The following is a 19,119-nucleotide window of genomic DNA, read 5'->3' on the forward strand; positions in this document are numbered from 1 at the left end:
CCCCGTTATCAAGAAAGAATCAGCTGTCAAGGCCTGTCGTGCTTTTAGGGCTCGCATTCAGCAAGTTGTGGATGCAGAAGGTGGACACATAGGATGAAAAGTTTTAAATTGTTAAATAAGATCGCCAGAAATTTTGTTTCAAAGATTTGTCGTGAATGTGTGTGTGTGTGTGTGTGTGTGTGTGTGTGTGTGTGTGTGTGTGTGTGTGCGCATTTACCTCTTGGGTGGCTGGAGAAAAAGCAGCAGACTTAAAGAAAATTCAGCTTGGTAACTCAATGTTTCTAGGATGGGCATTGTAGATGCTGAGAGTCGAGGCATGTCGCAGGTGCCGTCCGGAAGAACTCTGATTTTAAAGTTTGGTTAATTTAACACAGACTTGTTACTTTTGGAGTTTGAAACGATTTTTATTGGTTGGAAAATATTGAGTTAACGTTTCTGTGAAAGCTCTGACTTGCTTTTGGAAGTGAAAAGGAAAGGGTATCATGATGAATCAGAGGAAGAAACAGGGTGGCTATTCAAGCTATTTGCTTTTTAGCATTATTCAAATCCCATATCAATATAAAAATCTGATGCCAAATTGCTATGAAGGAAGTGAAAACGAAAGAAAAGGAAAGAAGAAAGAATAAGCCTTTCAAACACAAAAAGGAAAGGAGTAGCTTATGTCAGCTCGATAATTTTTCTATGCTCGTTCGTCTCGCTGTAATGTTGTACACCTTTTTTTAATGGTGTTGTTACATTTTAACGAACCCAACACATTGTAGACTCCATTGCAAGGAAACAGAATAAAGAAAAAATTAGACTCACTTTCTTTTCTTTTAACAGAAGCCTTTATATCTGATATTTTCAACAACATATTTTTTCTAAATATTTAAATAGTTCATTTCTCCTTTTCCGACCACATATAAGACTTTTCATTGTAAAATGCATGTGTTTCCCTTTGTTTGATGTTTTTATTGCTACGGAAATACAACGAAGAGACAAACACCTTGCCCAACGGTAACCGAAGTAGTTTAGTGTCATTTGTATTAATTGTACTATTCTGATTATAATTATTAGTGATGGGACGATTTCAATATTTTGCCAAATTCTGATACAATTACTGATTCTGATTCCGATGATTTTTAAATTTCCAATCATGAAGTTGTTTTGGAATGGGTTAGGATAACCATGAAACCCCATGTAATATGCCTATATATTTTCACAAACGTAAAAATACACATGTGTGTGACCTATGGATTTTATTTTTACTAATTGTATAAATTCCATAAATATTTATCATTCCATTATTAATACTAGCCGGGGAATGTTAAGTTTTAAATGGAAACAAATAATAAAAAACAATTGGCGTCGGAAAACATAAACAAGTTCTTGTTGAGCCATTCCCGTTAATTTACCAAATTTTCATTACTAATGATTACTATATTGACCAACTTCTACTGTACACTCTTTAACCCTTATCCTTGAGTGGCCTCTGGGCCTTGATAATGTGGTGATGCCTTTGTAAAAAAAAAAAAAAAAAAAAAAAAAAAAGTAATCCAATTTACCAAATTTCCACTACTAACGATTACCTCATTGACTCTTATCCTCTAGTGCACTGTGGGCCTTTATAAGTGTTGACTCCTATACAAAACAAGTGAAGCATGCATGGTCCCCCGTGAGTGCACAGTGAATAAGGCATAAAAAAAATGACTAAGTTCAGCATTTGCACCCCCCCCCCCTCTATTTAGCCCCAAAAGTCCCCAGGGTCATAAAATCCTGATGAAAATGAACAAACGGTGCAGTTTTAGGCCTCAACATGTGTAAATTTGAGTTCTGCACCATGCAAAAAAAGAAATGACTAAGGTCATCATTTGCCCTTCCCCCATTTAGCCCCCAAAAGTCCCCAAAACCTTAACATAATTAAATTTGAGTTCAGTACCATGTAAAACGGCTAAATAGACATACACAGAAAATTTTGGCCTTAACATGTGTAAATTTGAATTCTGCACCATGCAAAAAAAGGAATGACTAAGTTCATTATTTGCCCCCACCACCATTTAGCCCCAAAAGTCCCCAAGGCCTTAACATATTTAAATTTGAGTTCAGCACCGTGCAAAACTGCTAAATAGACATATACAGAAAATTTTGGACATATATGGTAAAATAGTCCCAAAAATGGAGTATTTTTATTAGGCCTAAAAGAGCCCCTGGGGCACACCCAAGAGTTATCGTGAAGTATAGACAAACAAAATTATATAGAAATCAGTTAGTTATAACTTTTCAGAAAGTTTTATGAAAATCCAAGGCATCAATTTTTTATAATAAGCACAAAAGTGTCAATTTTAGCCATTTTAACCCGAAAAGCACCCAGAAAATCCGTTCTGTTACTTTTTTTACTCATATCATGTTTAATGTTTGTGCAAAATTTCAAAAAATTCCAAGGCGTAGTTATTGAGAAAAGTGCGGACAGGCGAACGGAAAAATGAACAAAGGTGAATTTACAGGTCCACCCTCCTTTTGTTGGAAGACCACAAAAATAAAAAGGCACAAATTTCTCCGATTCCAAAATGATAGCACTAAAAGTTCCGATTTTTATTATTCCTGATTCCGATTAATCATCACAGCACCACTAATAATCATATAAAATTGGTTTTATATATAAATGTATAGAAAAATAAATTAAAAGTAGAACCACCACAAAATATTTGAGACGGATTCAAATCAAAAGCAAAACATATAAGTAGACTAATTCCCAGCCTTTGGATTATTCAGACTACTGTTCTCATCTTTAGTGTTATTCTCACAATATTTTATCTGATATAATTGCTGACCTTCTTCGGATTAATCTTGTCTGATTCTAGAATCTCTATATTGAACTTGAGCATCTGCACAGAATTTCAAATGGAACCGTTTAGGTAATCCATTATTTAATTAATGACCGAGCAGACGTCTTCAATAATTCACAATTATATTCTTAGTATCGATTGCACCGAGGATTGAACCTTCAGCTTCCTGAAGAGTGTCACTAAGAACTGAATTTTACTTACTGCTTTATCCGTTGCGCCAACAGTTGGTTGGCATGATTCCCGAGTTCAACAAGATAAGATACACGCGAAGAAGTTTAGAGAAGATTTTGTTTATTTGTTTGTTTGCGTCTTTTTTTTTTTTTTTTTTTTTTTTTAGCAAGGACAAGCTCCTGTTGGGGAATCACTTTAGATAATTTCATGCTAGAGTTATGGTGACAAAATCATGTTCACACATCGGTTCTCATTAGATCACCAAAGTTAAGTCATGCTGAGTCTGGCCAGTACCAGATGGGTGACCATCTGGGAATACTAGGCACTCTATGTATTCAGGTAAACAAGTATGTGTAATACTTCAGGGGGATGAACACTCCTGCCTTGCTCTGTTCCAGGCCACCCTTGGGCAAGGTGTAGCATTTTTTAACCTCTCTTTCATATTCTCGAGGATTACCATGGAGAGGGGGGAGTAGATGAAATTTCTCAACCGTGATGAAGACAATACATCTAGGAAAGGGAGCTCTGCTGAGAAACCAAATCGGATAAAGGAAGCCTGATGACCCTTCTAGTGATGGTGTCCCACTTCCAAATTGTTATGAATCAGCATGGAAGTAGTAAGGATCAGGAAACTGTCACAAGAATGTTTATATCAGTGCACAATCTGGTTAAACCAAAGATAACTAAACATATAGATTTGTAGAGATCTCATGTCTCAAAAGATATTAGGTTGTTTCAAAAAATGTACATAGCATGCGTTTGTGTTCCATTGGAGATTAAAAGCTTAGAATTATGATTACAGGTGATGAAGTCAAGCGATATGTAGTAGATGAGCTTATAAAATCTTTCTCTTTTTTTGTGAAAAAGATCAGATGTGTTTAAAACAGCTGTTCCTTCCTCCAATGGGTTGCTAGAAATGGACAGAGTATAATGTGTGTATACTGTCATACTGGCCATCTATATATATAAAAACGAAAATGTATGTATGTATGTATGTATGTTTGTGTGTATGTTTGGATGTCTGCTAAAAACTTTTGACAGACGCGACAAAAATTCACAAACTTGGTATCACATCGAAGCTCCATCCTTTGCTCAAAAAATATCGAAAAATTGGCCAAAAACGTTAATTTTTTCACCCCGAAATCGACAATTTTCGACAGGGGGGTGTCAACAAAAACGGTCTTCTCGTGAGGATGATCGGTTCTACGCATGCGCCAGATGACGTCATGACCTGATTTACTTTAAATAGTTGAAAAACTGAACAAATTTAATGTGCGTCGTGTTAGGTCAGTTGATTAGCGCGTTGGTTCATTATCTAAACGTTTTGGGTTCGAATCGTGGTGTGAGATGTCTTCTTTTTTTTTTTTCGATTTTTAAAATTTAAAATATTGAACCAGTGTTATTTAAGCCATTTTTTATGTAATGTTCGTTTTTCTGTTTTTTTTTTTTTTACTTTGCTTATCCACCCCCGACCACACACCCAAAAACAACCGGGTACCCACCGATATTTTTAATTTTATTATCGAAACAGGCTTATTTAAGCCATTTTTCATGTGTTCGTTTTTCTGTTTTCATCGTTCGTTTGCCTTATGTTAGTTTTTTTTTGTTTTTTTCAATGTTTTGATTACGCCCTCCCCCACGTTGTTTTCTTTTTTTACTTCACTTATAACAAACAAACCTACGTCGTCGTCATCGTCATAACGCTCAACGACTTCCGGGCGCGCACCTGTCAATTTTGTTCTTACTTAAATAAATTCAAACATCTTTCACTAATTCATTCTGGCTGGCCGATTTTATTTTCAAACTTCACCTCAGGGCTTCGTGTTCGACCCCCCCCCCACCCGGGTTCTTTTTTATTTAACACCATACACACCTCCAAACACCCGGGCAACGCCGTTACCTCCACTAGTGTATATATATATATAAAAGCGAAAATATGTGTATGCATGTTCGCTTTTTTGTGTATGTGTATGTCGAAGAAAGGCTTTTTTCAGAGAAGCGGTCGGCTGGCTCACAACTTCTTAAAACTTTTTATATCACATATAAATCATAATATCTTGAGTTAACAACGGAGGTCGCCTTTCTATTTAATTTGCTCGACTTCGGGAAGATAAATATTCAACATTTTTTGCTCGCCGTATGCGGATTAGGCTTTTTCATGTAATAAAAGCAGCACTAATTCTGGCGGTATTTTTCCGGTGGCGATCGCCCGAAATGTCCGAAATGTCCGAAAGCAGTCAGCTTTGATCAATGTAGAAATATTTTCCTTATATCAGACAATTGCTATTCAATTTGAATAAGGGGAGCTGGTCACCCCCCCCCCAACAACTTGGGTAAAATAAAAATAAAAAAAGCGTTCCCGCGTTAAATAAAATACTACTCTGCAGTCAAAGTTGACCTCATAACGTCATTGAAACATGCACCTGTCAATTTTAAGTAATCAAATAAATTCAAACGTGTTTCCTTTAATATGTTGTGGTGGCCCAGTGGTTAACATCGCACGTTTTTTTTTTCACACTTTAATTTCCAACTTTTAACCCCCCCCTCCGAAGTTTTGATTTACCCAAAACCACACACACCTCCAAACTCCTGGGCAACGCCGGGTACCCCCTGCTAGTCTATAAAAGCGAAAATGTGTGTATGTATCTATGTCTGTTCGCTTTTTGTGTATGTTTGTAAAAGGTTTTTTTTGCTGGACTTTTCGGTCAGCTCATTCCTTCTTAAAATTTTTTATATCACGTCTAAATCATAATATCTAAGAGTTACGAACAGGGGTCGCATGTGTATTTAATTTGCCCAACTTTCACGCGCTATTTTTTCCAGATTTTTAGATCGTAGCGTGCATCTTTCGCTTTTCAGTATAAAAAAGCGAAACGGGATTCAAATCGGCAGTTCCCGATAATCTCCGCAAAGCAATGTAAACGTTTGGTCAATAGCGGCTTTTTAGCATCATATCAAACAATTGCTTTCGTCTGGACACTCCCCTAATAAACGGGGAGCTGGTTTTCCCCAAAGTTGGGTAAAAACAAATAAACCGAGTTATTGATCTCATTAAAAACTGTCCCGCAGAAAATGTTAACTACTGACTAGCTATTGTTTACGTCGTCATAACGCTCGCAGAAAATGTTAACTCCACGATTTCAACTTGACTTCATTAAGTCATTAGGTGCAGGCACCTGTCAATTCTCTTCCTACTTAAATAAATTCAAACGTCTTTCAGTAACTCTTTCTTGTTGGCCAATTGGTTAATGTGTCATGTTTTTTTCACATTTTATTTTCCAACTTCACCTCAGGGCTTTGGGTTCAATCCTACCTACCTACCAAAACTTTTTTACCCCCCCCCGTGTTTCTCACCCGGGCAACGCCAAGTACCCCTGCTAGTCTATAATATAAATTTCACCTGTCTGTTTAAATGTATGTATGTATGTATGTTTGTATGTCTGCCTAAAGGATTAAAAACAAGACCTTCCAAAGGGCGAATGAACTCTTTTTCTGGGTCAACGGCCAACTAGCACCGTGTATATTTGTGTGTGTGTATATGTGTATTGGGGTGGAGAGGGCTCCCGTAAGCTGTGGTGAAGGCAACCTTTCTAGGAGAAGCAAATCTCTGATTTTAAAAAAGCGGAAGACCATTACCCGCATTAAGCTGGTCTGCAGTTTAATTTGTTGCTGGCTATCTTGCTCTTGCTTGTTGCTGGATCTCAACATTTTGAACCGAGAGAGAGACTTAGCTGTCGTACAAAGCTAAGACTCTGTAACATCATATTTGTATAGATACTCCCTCAGGCATTTGGGCTCATGGATTTTAAATGTCTGAGGGAGTGGCACTCGTCTGACAAGACGTTGCAATCATCATCATGTCTGCCTAAAACTTTCGACAGAGGCGACGGATTTTCATGAGATCGGTATTGTTTTGAAGCTCGCCCCTTCAGACGACAAATACCAAAAAATTGACCGAAAACATTAATTCCTTCATCCTCAACTGTGCACTTTTCTACAAGGAGGGGTCGCTTTTTTCATCAATATTTTTAAAGTTATCCCCTCTTTTCGATTGACTAGCCTTAATTTAAACCTATGTCACTTCCGGTTTGGCGATGGGTGTAACAGCAATGATGACACTTTTTTTTTTCACATTCTTTTCCTCCTTTGCGGTATAGGTTCAAGTCTGCCTGCCTACTACCACTTTTTTTTTTTTTTTGCTCAACACACACCTCCAAACACCCGGGCAATGCTGGGCACCCAGGCTAGTCTATAATATAAATCTCACCTGTCTGTTTAAATGTATGTATGTATATATGTATGTTTGTATGTCTGCCTAAAACTTTCGACAGAGGTGACGGATCCTGACAAGACTGGTATCATTTTGAAGCTCGACGCCTCAGATGACAAATTGAAAAATTGGCCAAAAACATTAATTCTTTCACCCTAAACCTGGCCGTTTTGTATAAGGAGGGGTCGATTTTTTTCGCCAACATTTTAGCAAGTCATCGTCACCATTGGATTGACTTCGGTTAATTTCAATGCTTCTGACTTCCAGTCGCATCATGAAGACATCGGCTAAGACGCCAGATTTTCTTTCACTTTCTTTTCCGTCTTCGCGGCACGGGTTTGAGCCTGCCTGTCAACTATCACTTGTTTTTATTTTTTTGCTCCAAACACCCGGGTAATGCCGGGCATCCTAGCTAGTTAATACTAAGACTGGTGACCCTCCATGTGACATGAACACACAACCTTACCAGCAATAAAAAAAGTATACCCAAAGTGTTAAAGCGTTATACTATCAACATTGCGCCCCCTCCCCAATCATTAGAAAAAAGAAAGTTAAGAGGAAAAAGTATAGCAAAAATAAAGTAAAAATAAGTTTATCAGGTGAACAAAAGGTATAAGAAATAGGGTTAGTGGAAAGATAATGGATAGGAAGTTGTTCACTAATGCAGACAAAAGAAAGCTATGGTGGGGGTTTTAATCAAGGTGTGGCAATGACAGTGACAAAAGAACTATAGAGCTCTTACCCTGTGTGTTGGGAGGTGAGGGAGAAAAGAAAAAGAAATATAACAAAAAAAGAAGAAAGAGGTTATTGGGTATACAGAGCTGTGACATGTGGCATTGGTGGAAATACAAAGGCACACTTGTTCACCAATGTACACAAAGAAGAGCTGAGGTAGGGTTGTAATCAGAATGTGACAGGTGATGGGAGTAAATGGACTGGATATATTTTTAGAGTTGATTTGTTGGCACTTTGGGGAGTGGCTATAAGTTTTACGACAGTGGAGACAGTTTGTGGCAGTTAATGATAGTTGCTAGTTGGACACAGTTGAGGAGAGATGCGGGATTACACCGGTATTTTTTACGGGGTCAGAGTGCGCTTCCTCTGAAATGCTGACTTTTCAATCTCATTTTCCGACCCTTGCGTCACATTTCTCACAGCGAGGGAGAAATAAATACAATATGCATTAGTGACCTTTACAAAAATCTATGCTGATCTTAGTTGAATAAGTTGGTATTATTAAAAGTAAAGTCCAAAGGAAGAATTATCCACCGTTATGTTCTCTTTCTCACAATTCTTGGTATCAAACTCCAGTGCACATCCGTCAGAACTTTCTTCTGCCAAAGAGAAACACACACTCTCTCTGACACACAGGCTTTTTTTATTTGAAAAACCGACTGCATCTCATTTGCATATTTCCCCAAAATCTCGTTACCTCTCGTGACCACCAGTCCATAAATAGCAGGTGAAGCCATTATTGCTTTCCTGAAACGGACGGCACATCATATAAAGTCAGGTTTGTACTACTTTTTATTCACAATTCACTACTTTCGCTCCAACCATCTATACTAAAATAGGTAAACAAATGCACATCGTCTAAGACATCAGATTTTTTTCACTTTCTTTTCCACCTTCGTGGCACGGGTTCGAGCTTGCCTGCTTACTACCACTTTTTTTTTTTTTTGCTCAACACACACCTCCAAACACCCAGGCTGGTATTTAATAGAGGGTTGATTCTATAATAATACATACGCAATCTGCATGAAATAAAATATAATGTTTAAACGTATTGTATGACCAGGCAATTCCGGGCGTCCGGCTAGTGTATGTATAATTTTCTAGCTTGTAGCCTTCGGGACAAGATCAAAGTGTAGTATCTGTTCTTCAGATGCTGCACTTCTATTTCTTGTTCTCTTTCGGTGGAGAAGAAATCCTTCACGACTGAGACAATTTTTATTTTTGTACCTTTTCTCCACGTTAAAAAACGACCCTGGTGTCTAACTCTGTCCCGTGGGGAGGCATTGTAAATAGGTACAATCATATATTCACCTGACAATTCTTTTGTTGTTATTCTCAAAATCAACACAGAGACGAATTTATCAACATATAAGTTTTATTTACAATTAAGCTTTTGCCCACTGACAAAAAGAGAGACGTTAGTTGTATGGATTGGTTTATGTGTGGTTACGACAGTTGAGAAAATGTCAATCACTCTCGACGGCTGTCAGCCTTCTGTCCTCTCTCTCTTCTTCAGTAGTTTATGTTATCTGTCTTATATACACATCAACCGACATTCCTGGGAATGTAAATCTTAGAATATTACATTCTTCTTTTTGGTCCCCCAACAAAAGGAGGGTGGACCTGTAAATTCACCCTTGTCCATTCGTCCATTCATCTATCTGCACTTTTCTCAATAACTATGCCTTGGAATTTTTTTGAAATTTTGCACAAACATTAAACATGATATGAGTAAAAAAGTAACAGAACGGATTTTCCGGGAAAATTCTGGTTGCGCCCCTAGGGGTGCTTTTCAGGTTTAAATGGCTAAAATTGACACTTTTGTGCTTATTAAGAAAATTGATGCTTTGAATTTTTATAAAACTTTCTGAAAAGTTGTAACTAACTGATTTCTATATAATTTTGTTTCTCTATACTTCACGATAACTCTTGGGTGTGCCCCAGGGGCTCTTTTAGGGCTAATAAAAACACTCCATTTTTGGGACTATTTTACCATATTTGTTCAAAATTGTCTGTGTATGTCTATTTAGCAGTTTTGCATGGTGCTGAACTCAAATTTAAATATGTTAAGGCCTTGGGGACTTTTGGAGCTAAATGGTAGGGTGGGGGCAAATAATGAACTTAGTCATTTCTTTCGGTGCAGAACTCAAATTTACATATGTTAAGGCCTAAAACTGCACTGTTTGTTCATTTTCACCAGGATTTTACGTCCCCTTGGGACTTTTGGGGCTAAATGGGGGTGGGGGTGGGGCAAATGCTGAACATAGTCATTTCTTTATGCCTCGTTCACTGTGTACTCACGGAGAACTATACATGCTTCACATTTTTATTTTGCGTTGCGCAATTCATAACCTCATGACTGAAAATGTAAACGTTTCTTTGCTTTCGCTGACAATTACAATTCAGGTAATTTTTATGGGAGGGCAAGAATGTGGATCAAATATCCATCTGGAATCTGCGTGTGTATACACCTCAGCTTTTATTGACGTCGCCCTGGCTCCATATCCAACACTTTTATCTTAATGTTTCGGTTTTAAGAGTCTATCCTAGGTATTATCTCCTTCAATAAAATGTTTTGGCAAGGGAATGCTTTAACTCTCTCTTGCCAAAGTTGGAAAATACTGAACGAAAGAAGTACAGAAGATTCACAAGACTGAGATAAGGATAATATATCTATTAAATTATTAAAATCGAACAATAATAAAGAAAAATCCTTGCAAAATTGATTATACAGGGCGACCCAAAAAAAAACAGGCCCCAACTCTAATTCGGGCCCCACTTTTTAGTGTTTTGTCCGAATGAAATTAACTAGTTTATTATATTCAAAACATCACATCAAAACTCAAGGGTCTTTGGCCTTTTTTTCTCCGTTCTACAGCATATGTTTTAGATGGCCTCCATTTAGCTTTTTTTTTTTTTTTTGGTCACCCTGCTTTAGAAGTGCAACTTTTCTAAGTTCTTTTACATCCATGAAACAGACGCCTCTCAGAATGTTCCTTACTTGTGGATTAAACGGCTTCACATCCAGAAAGAGGAAAAAATAAGGGCTATTTTGCATGTAACCTAACAATCTGCTGATTGATTAAGGAAAATCACCTTGACCAATTAAACAGGTCTTTTTTTTTTCTTTTTTTTTTTTAACAATAGTTGGGTAGATAAGAAGGTAATTATTTTATGGGGCGAAAGAGAAGTAAAGCAAAGTAAACCCTTTTTTATATACCCCCTGGAGGAGGGGGATTATTTCCATTCGTCTGAAGTATAAATGCTAATAAAATCAATAGGTTCATTATCAGCTATTCTTGTATACCACCAAAGTTCTCCCAACCACCCACCTCTTAAATTGATTCTACACCCAGCTTTCGGGCTTGAATCAAAGTATAATATCTGTTCTGTTCTTAGTCAACAAATAAGAAATTTTTCTAGACTGAGACAATTTTAATTTTTGCCCCAATCCATACCGCGGAATTTTTAGGGAACTAGATTTTCTCCAACATTAAAAATCGACTTTGCGCCTAACTCTACCCTCATGAGGAGGCAAGTAAATAAAAACTCCATGTCTAACATGATAGCAAATGGAGAGCAAAACAGCCAAGCCAGGAGTTTTCTCTATGCCCCAAAACCAACAGTGTAGGTCATTGTTGAGATAGCTTTTCCCTGTTAATTGAGGTATGGCTTTGGTCCTGTGCAGTTCTAACCTCCCAGGCTTTATATTCTCCCATAGGAGGCGCCCCTAAAAAGGAATGCAAACGGGGTTGCCTAGACATTTTTTGCAGGCCAGAGTGCTTTTCCTCTAGATCTCTGACTCTTCAAATCCCATTTTTCAATCATGTTGCGATATACATAAGATCAAAGTGTAGTATCTGTTCCGGCAGATACTGCACTTAAGATAATTTGTACCAGTCAATGGAGGGGAAACCCTCTATACTGGGACAATTATTATTTTTGGTAACCAGAGTGACCCCTTTTAGGGGAGCTGGTTTTTACCTCACATTAAAAACGGCCTTGTGCCTAATTTGCTCAGTGGGGGAGCAAATAAACACCATCTGTTCCGGCAGATTCTGCACTTAAGATAATTTGTACCAGTCAATGGAGGGGAAACCCTCTATACTGGGACAATTATTATTTTTGGTAACCAGAGTGCCCCCTTTTTGCCTACTTTTAGGGGAGCTGGTTTTTACCTCACATTAAAAACGGCCTTGTGCCTAATTTGCTCAGTGGGGGAGCAAATAAATACCATCTGTTCTTCAGATGCTGCACTTCTATTTCTTGTTCTCTTTCGGTGGAGGAGAAATCCTTCACGACTGAGACAATTTTTATTTTTGTACCTTTTCTCCACGTTAAAAAACGACCTTGGTGTCTAACTCTGTCCCGTGGGGAGGCATAGTAAATAGGTACATATCAGAACACCGCTTTCCACTCAAACAAGAAAACACACAGTGGTGGTGCTTCGGCAGAGTCAGCCACATGACTGGCACATGCAGCTCACATGTGTCAATATGCGTTGGTGTATTATGGGCGTTTGTTTGGTCAATTTCCCTTTATTTTAACAAAAAAAAAAAAACCCATAAAACTTGATTTTTCCCAAATAACTAATAACAACAGACTTTTTATTTCAAACCGACTCGAATATAAATGCAATCAATGTACATCTGAAAAACTCTTTTGAATGTGACAGATTCGATAAGGAATTAATTTTAATCATTTGTTTATTTACTAAGAGAAACGTCTGTTGTACCAACCATTTTTATGAAGACAGCGCTTCTTCGGTCAAAATCTTTTCAACTCGGCTAAGGATCTTTATCCTGGCCTCCCAAAATCAACAGAAATTAGACCATTCCTGTAATGATCCGGTACCTGTTGATTTTGTGGTGGGAGTAAAGTTCTGTGCAGTTCTAGGAGGTCTTCCCTTCTCTTTTTAAAATGGGATTAGTTTATTGCTAATCAGCTGAGGCGCCCACAATGGGAATACTGATGAGGCTGCCCAAGCACTTTTTGCAGGTCAGAGTGTCCCTCCTCTGGGGAGCTGACTTCTCAATCCCACTTTCTGACCCTGGTATCACAGTTCTTGCAGTGGGAGAGAACTAAATATAAACTCGGCTAGGGAGCAGAAGACTTCGCAAATGTGACTTTGATGTTCCCAGTCAAGTCAACGAGCCAAAGGTCTCAGCAGCAGTAGTTCAAACAGCCCTTTTCAAGGCTCACTACAAACAGCCCTTTTCAACAAACTACTTATACAAACAACAAACTAGTTGGATGCACATATTACTGCCTGCCTGCCAAGACTACTGTTGTGAAGGAACATAACTGGCTATACACCGGTTACAAACTGTATATATATATTGGACTGTTTGGCAGACAGCGGCAGACAGCGGCAGACAAGCAGTCGCAGTAAGACGGATAGTCTTACGTGTTGATTATCAGACTTTCTTCCCCATACTTGTTACTAGGTACTTCTATTTACCTTAGGCGAGCAGCCTTACGTTTCTGTATTATAAATAAACCCCATTACACATACCACTCGGTGTAACTCACGTTTGTCTTTATTTCCTAAGTATTTAGGAATATAACAATGGCGACGAAAGGATGTTCTTTCTCTTAACAGAGATAAATTACCGTACCAAGGACTGTGTACAATGCAAGGATTTTTTGTTTTACGAAAAAAACAAACTACACAAGGATTTTTGACCACGTGCGTCAATGAATTTAAAAATTTTTCCTACCTAAAGTAGCGAAAAGTACGGATTTTTCTTCGTAAAGAACTCACAAGAAATTATAGAAACATGTTCAAGGTAAAGTGGAATTTATATTTATTTTGACAAGTAAAAAAAAAAAAAAAAAAATGGTCGCAAGTTGAATTCGAAACTACACTAAAGGATTACGAGTTTCGAAAGAAAAAATATAAATACAACGACTATTGTACCATTTTATGCCACGTGGGAACGGCAGCCATATATTTTTTTTTTTTGGAAAATTAATTGTTTGTTATTGCCTTTATATAAATAATTGGAACTATTTGTCGTGGGAAGTAAGAAATATTTTGTGTATGAACTTACGTTGTTGAAAAAAAAAAAAAAAAAAAAAAAAAAAAAGAATTATTTTACAAAGCCTGTTGAATTACTATGGATGAACTTTGTTGAAACGTGTTGTGTCTGCATATTGCTACTAATTTACGATATACGTAAATTTACGATTTTTCTTTGGAATTATTGTGTAGAATTCGAAAAGACATTTTTGTACTAGAAGCTAACATGGAACAATTAGCAGAGTTAACTAAGGCTCTAGCCCTTAGCATCCAGGAACAGACAAAAATGACTCAACAATTTTTAGCGCAACAACAACAACAACAACAAATTCAACAACAACAGCTACAGCAACAGCTGCAACAACAACAAGAAAGAACACAAAAAACTTTAGAGGCACAACAAGAACAAACAAACATACTACAACGACAAATGTCGACACAGCAAAAGAATTTAGAAAAGCTAATTCTAACGTCGACCGGGAAGAAGACTAATTTTTCTGCCGAGGGTATTTCAAATTCACTAACGGAATTTCGTTACTCCCCGGATACTGGTGTTACTTTCCCTGCATACTACAGAAGATACGAAACAATTTTTACGAAAAGATGTTTAGACTGGACCGATGAGGAAAAAGTTACCCTGCTACTACAAAAACTGGGTACTGATGAAAACACCAAGTATGCAAATCTAATTCTACCAAAAAAACCGGAGGAGGTTTCGTTCGAGGAAACAATTAGTACCTTGTCGAAAATATTTGATAAAAGGGATAGCCTATTTCACTCTAGATACAAATGTTTGAACATTCAGAAGGCAGAAGCTGAAGACTATCTAGAATATGCTTGCACTGTGAACTGTTTATGCGAATCATTTAAATTGAATGAAATTTCCGCAGACCAATTTAAATGTTTAATCTTTGTACAAGGTCTCACAGCACCAAGGGACAAAGATATACGTTCACGGATCCTAACAATTATGGAGGCGGATCCTAACATAACATTGCAAAAAGTCACTGAAGAGTGTCAACGTCTGATTAACATAAAGAAAGACAGCACTCGCATTGAAGAGAAAAATATTTTTAAGGGGCAGCAAGTAAAAAGGCAAGGGACCACAAGAAAGTCCAGGTTCCAAGAACACAGGATCCTTAAAGGATACAAAGACCCAAAGCTAAAGTGTAAATGTTGTGGTAGTTTAAGACACAACAATAAGACCTGCTGGTTTAGGAACAAAATATGTTATGAATGTGGTCTCAGAGGTCACAAGGGAACATACTGTGCCTAGAAGAAAAGACAAGGGACCGATAATGTAAATACGCTTCGCATGAATAAAGAAAAAAGCTGCGAAAGACGGAAATATGTTGATGTTCGGATAAATGGACATCTGGTTACATTGCTTCTGGATAGCGGTGCAGATATTAGTATTATAAATGAAGATATATGGAAAAGGATAGGTCGACCTGAATTAACGAAAACCAGAAAGACGGCGAGAAGTGTGTGCGGCAAAAGATTAGAGTTCAAGGGAGAATTAAAATGCAAAGTGACATTCGCTAACCAGACTCATAAATCCAAAGTGTACGTCGTACCAGGAAAGAATACATGCCTGTTTGGGGTAGATTGGATTGTCCTGTTTAATTTATGGGAGAAACCCATAAATTCGTTTTGTAACGTTTTAACTGCAGAAAAAGCAAACCAAAGGGAAGACTTCCTGAAGGATTTGAAAACTGAATTTCCCAATGTTTTTGCCGAAGGACTAGGACTCTGTATTAAGACAGAGGCAAAATTTGAATTAAAGAAAAATGCCACTCCAGTATTCAAACCTAAAAGGAATGTGCCTTTTTCAGCGATGGACGCAATCGAAAAAGAGTTGGATAGACTTCAACAACTGGAAGTCATTGAAAAAGTTAACCATACAGATTGGGCAAGTCCAACCGTGTATGTAAAGAAAAAAAATAACAGAATAAGGGTCTGTGGAGATTTTTCAACGGGTTTAAATGACTGTCTATTGGACCATAATTATCCCCTTCCGTCCGCAGAAGATCTGTTCTCTAAGCTTAACGGAGGAAAAATTTTTTCTAAGATAGACCTCTCAGATGCTTACTTGCAAATTAAGATCAGCGATGAATGCTCCAAATACTTAGGCATAAATACTCATAAGGGCATTTTTAAGCTAAAGAGGCTTCCTTTTGGATTAAAGGTTGCTCCTGCTATTTTCCAGCAAATTATGGACACGATGCTGGCAGGGTTGGAATTTTCAATGGCCTACCTTGACGATATCCTAATTAAAAGTGAAAATTTGCAAGATCATAAGAAGCATGTAAAAGAAGTATTCAAAAGAATACAGGAATTTGGTTTTAAATTGAGCCCAGAAAAATGCGATTTTTTTATGAAAAAAATTAAATATCTAGGTCAAATAATCGACAAAGAGGGTCGAAGACCGGATCCACAAAGGACTGAAGCAATTGAAAAGATGCCTGCTCCAGATTCAGTGACAAAATTAAAATCGTTTTTGGGATTAGTTCAATACTATGCAATTTACATCCCTAACATACATAATTTAAGAGCTCCTCTTAACGAGTTACTGAAAAAGGGTGTTAAATGGAACTGGAATAAGGAATGTGAATCTGCTTTCCAAAATATCAAAAGATGTCTACTGTCAGACTTAGCATTGGCACATTTCAATCCAGAAAAGGAACTAATACTAGCAACGGACGCCAGTGATTACGGTGTTGGCGCTGTATTACTTCACAAGTATGAGGATGGTAGGACAAAAGCTATCGCCCATGCTTCAAGAACGTTGGTTGCAGCGGAGAAAAATTACAGCCAAATTGAAAAAGAGGCGCTGTCGATAATATTTGGAATTACAAAGTACAATCGATTTCTCCATGGACGATCTTTTATTTTGCAAACCGACCATAAACCCCTACTTACCATATTTGGATCAAAGAAAGGCATTCCCACACATACTGCGAATCGATTACAGCGATGGGCTGTAACCCTCTTAAACTATCAGTTTAAGATGGAACATGTATCCTCAAAAAAGTTAGGACACGCAGATGCATTATCACGGTTGATCCCTAAAAGAAGCGAAAGTTTCGAAGAAACGGTAATTGCTGCGCTTAAAGACGAAAGTGAATGTACAAGTTCAATGTGTAATATGATACGTGAACTTCCGGTAACTTTCGAAAAAATAAAAAAAGAGGCAGTAAATGACATTTTCATTAAGAAAATGAAAAATCAATTGGGATGGATAAAAAAAAATAAAAAGGTAGATCAAACAACGCCTTTTTCCATCTGTGAAGATGTGCTCATGTATGGTGAGAGGATCGTAATTCCACTAACGTTACAGAGGAAAATTCTGAAGGAATTTCATACAGGTCATCCGGGCATTTCGAGAATGAAATCCCTTATGAGAGGATATGTGTACTGGCCTGGTATGGACAAGGAAGTTGAAAAATGTGTCAAGACATGCAGAGGATGTCAATTAGCAGCTCGAGATCCTCCAGTAAAAACGACGCCATGGCCAAAGACGGACCTACCCTGGTCACGTCTGCATATTGATTATGCGGGACCTATAAATGGTTATTTTTACTTGATTATTGTAGATTCTTTTTCAAAATGGCCAGAAATATTTAAGTTTAGACATCCAACAGCAAAAAACACTGTGAGTGCGCTTAATGAAATTTTTAGCCGTTTTGGAGTGCCAAAAACCTTAGTGAGCGATAATGGAACAGCATTTACTGCTCATGAATTCAAAGAATTCTGTGACTCACTAAATATTCTACATATGACAACACCTGTGTACCATCCACGATCGAATGGGTTGGCCGAAAAATTTGTAGATACGTTTGAAAGGGCACTTAAGAAAAATCTTACTACGGACACAGACGAACAATGTATTCAAACATTTTTAGCAATTTACAGGGTGACACCAAATCCTAATAATAATGTCAATTCTTCCCCGGCTGAGCTAATGTTTGCAAGAAAGATAAGATCTGTCTTCGATAGGCTGCTACCAGAGAAAAAGAAAGTTTTCAAAAAAGAAAACCTTAATACCAAGTGCTTCTCCCCAGGTGAAAATGTATATTTCAAAAATTTTCAAAATGGACGAAATCAGTGGGTTGAAGGTATTATCAAAAAAAGGATTGGGAGCATGGTCTATACCATCCAAGGATTAAGTTTTGTCTGCAAAAGACACAGAAATCAAATACGTCCCAGACTGTCTCCAAATGTGGAAGAGACACCAATGGAAACATTGTGCGATATTTTTGATATACCAAAACCAGCGTGTGTACCGCAAACAATGAATATTTCGCCTGAACCGACCATACGGGCTGGACAGAAACCTTTACCCCGGGTAACGCTGACCAGAAGGAAAAGCGCAAGAAAGAGAAAAGTTACCAGGAGATTAAGCCCTGACCCTAAAAGGAAGAGGTATTTAAGCTAAAATCAGGAAGATTTCAGCTTCAGGGGGAGGTGTTGTGAAGGAACATAACTGGCTATACACCGGTTACAAACTGTATATATATATTGGACTGTTTGGCAGACAGCGGCAGACAAGCAGTCGCAGTAAGACGGATAGTCTTACGTGTTGATTATCAGACTTTCTTCCCCATACTTGTTACTAGGTACTTCTATTTACCTTAGGCGAGCAGCCTTACGTTTCTGTATTATAAATAAACCCCATTACACATACCACTCGGTGTAACTCACGTTTGTCTTTATTTCCTAAGTATTTAGGAATATAACAACTACCCTTCTACAACTAGTGAACACCGGCTCACTCTTGCAGCTTCCAGCGTCTCCAACAGCTACCAGCGCTTTCTGCAGCCTCTATGCCTCCTACAGCTCTCCCAGCCTTTGGCACTACCATCTTAGCGCCTTCAGCTGCTCTCAGTGCCTCCTGGAGCTATCTGTTCCAGTGCTTGCAGCTGTTAGGCGACCCATTCCAGTGCCTACTGACGTCCAGCTGCTTCGTTCCAGAGGCGGATCTTGTCTCACTCAAACTGATCACGATCTCGAGTCCTTACAAATTTGTCACTTTCACTTGTTTACTTGGTAAATAAAAGACAATATCCGTCGTCTTTAAATGAACATCTTTCTTT

The 19,119-nt window shown here is 37.9% G+C and overlaps 1 protein-coding gene across 1 annotated transcript in view; it reads right to left on the reverse strand.

The window, feature by feature from the left end:
* The window catches only part of LOC145242766 (uncharacterized), a 133,806-nt gene that overhangs the window by 39,788 nt on the left and 74,899 nt on the right, over nt 1–19,119 (reverse strand). The window lies entirely within an intron of this gene.

Source organism: Euprymna scolopes, chromosome 21 (assembly GCF_053919585.1).
Source record: "Euprymna scolopes isolate OS-2025 chromosome 21, ASM5391958v1, whole genome shotgun sequence".
Classification (NCBI taxonomy): domain Eukaryota; kingdom Metazoa; phylum Mollusca; class Cephalopoda; order Sepiida; family Sepiolidae; genus Euprymna; species Euprymna scolopes.